Below are 4,929 nucleotides of genomic sequence, written 5' to 3' on the forward strand. Positions count from 1 at the left end.
AACTGGAACACCCATGACAGATGGCCACCCAATCTCTACTTATAAACCTCCAAGGAAAGAGAGCCCACAACCTGTTGTGGCAGTCTGTCCCACTGTCAAGTGGTTCTTACTTTCAGAAACATCTTCCTGCTTGGCAGGGGGTTGGACTCGATGGCCCTTGTGGTCTCTTCCAACTCTATGATTCTATGATTCCTGATGTTTAGTAGGCCTCTCCTTTCTTGTAACTAGAAGCCAACGGTTTGGGTCCTACCCTCTGGAGCAGGAGAAAACAAGCTCCTTCTATCTTCCACATGACAGCCCCTGAGATATCTGAAGATGCCTGTCATATCACTTCTCAATCTTCTCTTTTCCCCCAGGGTGGGTAACAGGCAATTCCTCCAACCCCTTGTCTTGGTCTGACCACGCCTCCACGAAGATTCTTCAGGTCTTATTTTATGGCAGTAGATTAGGGATGGAGCCAAAATCCTAGTTTCTCACTCTGGCAGAAGCCTTCTGGAGCAGATCAAGGTTGGCTGCAACAGGTCCTAGGGCCATTTTGGCTATCCCTCAACCTCCCACATAAACAAATTGCCATCACTGGCCCTTTGTTGTGTTGAAGATCCCAGAGCATAGAGGGCAGGGGCTAGGATGGCACAAGTATGCCCTCAGGCCTCTCTAGGCCTCTCCTCATATTCTCTACAGCCTCTGGCACAACCAGGGGGCATTGTCATCAGCTGTTACTTCCGAGCGAATGTCCTTGGGAGCCAAACGGTAGTATATAAAAGGGTTTGGGGTATGTTGAAACATGTTGAGACTCAAGCGCTCTGAATGGGGATTTTAATGACCGCATCGGAGAGTACAGGGAATTGTGAGGAACGAATTTGCTGCTGTCCTTGTGTTAATGTAACTGAAAAATCATGCAGATAAGGACGTAATTCCCCCGACCCCTTTCTGCACAGAACAGCAGCTTTCTCCTGATGGAATTCGACTCACACCAGTTACCATATGAGGCTCGATCTTGCAAGTACCCTTGAAAAGTTATAATAGCAGAATAATGGAGTCAGGAGGCATTCTGACAGCCAGCTAAGCTGTGTGCTCGCTTTGATGCGATGGGGCCATCTGAGCAGCAATCCAGCTATAGGTTTAATTTCCTTTTCATACTTATCAAGGGTAGTCAGGGTGGAGGAAGTTGGTGTGGACCTAAATAGCAGAGGCAAGCAGCTGCAGGCGACCAAATCCTTGTGTCTCGCCATGAGATTATTGGGGTACATATGAAAGCCGCTTTAGGCATCTCTTCTATTTTACAGATGAAGGTTCTGTCCCTGTGTCTGTGTGCAATTATATCATAGCATCGGGGATTGAAGTTTGTGTAACTGACTCATCAGCCTGTGAAATCTATAGCTGGAAGAATAAGGGGGATTCTGAAAGACATTATGGTGGAAGCATTCATTAAAGAAGGGGTGGGGATCTCAGGGAATGAATTCAAGCCCTCCAAAGATCTCTACTTTCTCCTTGGGACTCTTGGGCACACACCCTCCCAAGCCACACCACATATCCCCAAGGCAGGTCCCTCACTGCTGCTGCTGGTTCCTTGCGTATTTAGGCTACTTCAAGTCTTCCATTGGACTCTGACCATGCCTGGGGGAAAGAGCAGGTGGGTGTGAAAATTAGCCTACAGTAAGGGGTTAAAATTTACATTCGTTGCTCCACCCACTGACCCAGACCACCACTGGCATCTGCCCCCCCAGCTCACAGCAACCCCCCCAAAAAAAAGGGAAAATCAGTGTCTGATCACACATATATTTACTGTTGCTTCAAGAATCAAGTGAAATAATTTAACCAGCAACATGATCCAAAGTTAGGCACTTTAAAGTGCCACAGCTTTCGGAAGAAGATATTTGTGCATGTAGTTAACTCTCAGGTTGAAAATAATGGTACTCCAAAGAGCTTAGACGTGTGCTGCATCAAGGTTTGCATTACTTGGGACTGCCATTCAAAAGGAGAGGCAGAAGCTTTTTCTCACATTGCATACTGAAGTAAGCCATATTCCCCTTTTCCCCCCTTAGGACCGCATCCAAAAGCAATATAGATGGACAACTGAGAAGTCTACAGAGAAAAGATGGCTCGCAAAAGCTTTCCAGTGGGATTTCTGATCCTGCAAAGACCCACACATATCTCAGTCACTTTCTCCTAAGCTGCAGCAAAGATGAAAGGTGCTTTAACCCCCTTTCCTGAAATGTGAACAGCAACAGAGCCTTTTCTCAAAACCCTGCCCTCATTAGGCTTGCATATCAACTTCTGCGGTATTGAATCAATGGGCACAGCCAGTGTTGCCACAACCTTTGCCTTGCTCAGTTTGAAAAGGGCCTGCCTTGAAAATCTGTTCCCAAACAGCATTAAAGAGGAACACAGGAGCTGCTTTCTATGGTCTCCCTCAGGAGGTTGTGGACTCTCTTTCCTTGAAAGCTTTTAAGCAGAGGTTGGATAGCTGTCATGGATGCTTTAGCTGAGATTCCTGCATTGAAGGGGGTTGGACTAGATAACTCTTGGGGTCCCTCCCAACTCTACACTTCTATAATTCTATACCAGTCAAGGAGGAGGAGGAGGAGGAGGAGGAGAGTTTGGATTTGATATCCCGCTTTATCACTACCTGAAGGAGTCTCAAAGCAGCTAACGTCATCATTTCCCTTCCTCCCCCCACAACAAACACTCTGTGAGGTGAGTGAGGCTGAGAGACTTCAGAGAAGTGTGACTGGCCCAAGGTCACCCAGCAGCTGCATGTGGAGGAGCAGAGACGTGAACCCGGTTCACCAGATTACAAGTCTACTGCTCTTAACCACTACACCACACCGGCTCAAGCCATTGGTCCATGTAGATGAGTCTTGTCTACCCAGACTGGCAGCATATCTCTAGTGCAAAACTGGGGGACCTTTCAGGCCTAGCAGACCAGATCTTTATATCCACCACCCTGTGCACCAACTTTGACCACTCACCTGATGAAATTGGCCTGTGGGAGTGGGGGGGGGGGGGAGAGAGACATCAAACAGGACTTAATTCCCACATACACCCATCAGCAGATAAGATGAGGGATTCAATCCTGCTTCCTGTAGGGAAAACAGCCAGGTTCCTACCTGTGCCCCATTCAACATTGCATTATGACATCAGGTTTGGAGCAGGCGGGTATAGTTTGGGGAAAGCTACCTCATGAGCCAAGTGCCTGAGGGGGGGGGTCAGATTTGGCCCACTGTCCAGAGGTTCTCCACCCCTGCTCTAGTGTAGGAGAGTGGTGTCATTGTCTCATTGCTGAGCAACCAAGTGCAGAGCTTAGTGGAGTGGGAGGCCAGCCAACCAGAAGAGTCTCTGAAGTGTACTTGCCTGGAGGCAGAGTCAGCATTCAAAGTCAGGTCCAGTCCTAGGGTCGGGCAACAGCAAACTCGCACGGTCCAGGGGTCAGGGAATCCAATGATCAAGGGCCCAAACAAGCAGGAAGCAGCAAGGTAAGGTCAAGGACTACAAGCATTGATTCCAGCATTTGACTGCCGCTGGAAGCTTTGCATAAGAAGGCTGAAGCCTGCTGGTTCCCATCAGCGCCTTCTCCTCAGTGTCCTTAAAGGCTCATCAGCTACAGGTGGAGTCACTCCCTCTTCTCCCCCTTCAGGCTGCTGTTCAGCAGGTGAATGACTCCATGACAAGAGGTCTCTCCCAGCCTATGTGAAAATGCCAGGGACTGAACCTGGGACAAGCAAAGCAGATGCTGGACCACTGACCTTCAACCCTCCCCTAAGGGACACAGCAGGTGCACCAACTCTATGGGGCTGAGGCTTCTACAACCCCCCAATGTCCACTGCCATGGGGATCACCCCCCCCAATCTTGAGGGGGCAAAGGAGACCCGACTGGATGTCGCCCTGGGCCATCCAGCATTGGGAGATGATGCATGGACCAGCATAGCCTGGTGCACAAATGTAGCATTGGAGGAGGCCTGGCTGGCCTCTCCTGATGTGAGAGTCATCATGCATGTAAGTGCAATGCAAGTTACATCAAACGCACATGACATGAACTGTACATGTGATGTCTCTCTCTCTTTCTCTCTCTCTCTCTCTCTCACACACACACACGCACACACACACACAATTCTAGGTGTAACTCAGCACCTGTGGGGCACAGCATCTCCTAGCTTCTTCCATCTAGGATTGTGGCCCAGAGTCTATTATATGGTATTTCTCAAAGCACAAAAGAAGTGCAACATGGGTCACTAGGATGCCATTGAGTGGGTGCATAAAGATCAAGGAGTGTGATATGAACCTCTGAATGTGGCCTTAGAGGCATGCACACCAATTGTGCACAAAAGTACGATTTGTTCAAGCCACCTAACTTCTGTGAAGCTTCCATTCAAGGATGCGAACGTGGAAGAATAAATCAGTAGCAGCTCTCCACCATGACCTTGATACTACAAATCCTGACGATTTTCTACGAGTGTTCTGGGGAAACTACTCTCCGCTGCGCTGAATAGCTGGGCGATCTGTTATGCATTGGCAGAAAGCAGAATTGAATTCAGAGTGCCTGAACTGAATCGGATGTACTATAAGCAATTAAAATAACACAAATCAACATTCCCCGGCTTACCTGCCTGCCCATGGGGATTACATTCAGCATTTGACTTCTCCTTTTGATGTTTCGCCCTATTATACATGCCGAAGAATGGTGAACTTGTAACTGCTTAAATAGTGGCGGCGCTCAAGATAACTGGAATGAAGCATGAGCTTAGAGCAGTGTGCTGCTGCACAGTTGCAGAGTACGGCTGCTGTAGCTTAGTGGTACAACACAGGCTACACATACAGAAGGCTCTGGATTCAATCCCTCCAATCTCCAGAATGGGCTGGGAAAGGTGGCTGCCCCCAATTCTAAAGCCCTTTGGGGGAGGATCACAGGAAGCAAATGATCTCAATCTC

The 4,929-nt window shown here is 48.5% G+C and overlaps 2 long non-coding RNA genes across 2 annotated transcripts; one reads left to right on the top strand and one right to left on the bottom strand.

The window, feature by feature from the left end:
• Positions 1-1,049: 1,049 nt before the first annotated feature.
• Positions 1,050-3,205, bottom strand: LOC308588987. The gene is made up of 3 exons (XR_014008998.1): positions 2,973-3,205; positions 1,555-1,617; positions 1,050-1,380 (listed from the first exon to the last, which is right to left on the bottom strand). It is a non-coding gene; the product is annotated as an uncharacterized lncRNA (long non-coding RNA).
• A 125-nt stretch (positions 3,206-3,330) lies between these two features.
• LOC308588983 lies at positions 3,331-4,629 on the top strand. The gene is made up of 2 exons (XR_014008993.1): positions 3,331-3,476; positions 3,638-4,629. It is a non-coding gene; the product is annotated as an uncharacterized lncRNA (long non-coding RNA).
• The last annotated feature ends 300 nt before the right edge of the window (positions 4,630-4,929 follow it).

Source organism: Podarcis bocagei (assembly GCF_964188305.1).
Source record: "Podarcis bocagei genome assembly, chromosome: 6".
Classification (NCBI taxonomy): domain Eukaryota; kingdom Metazoa; phylum Chordata; class Lepidosauria; order Squamata; family Lacertidae; genus Podarcis; species Podarcis bocagei.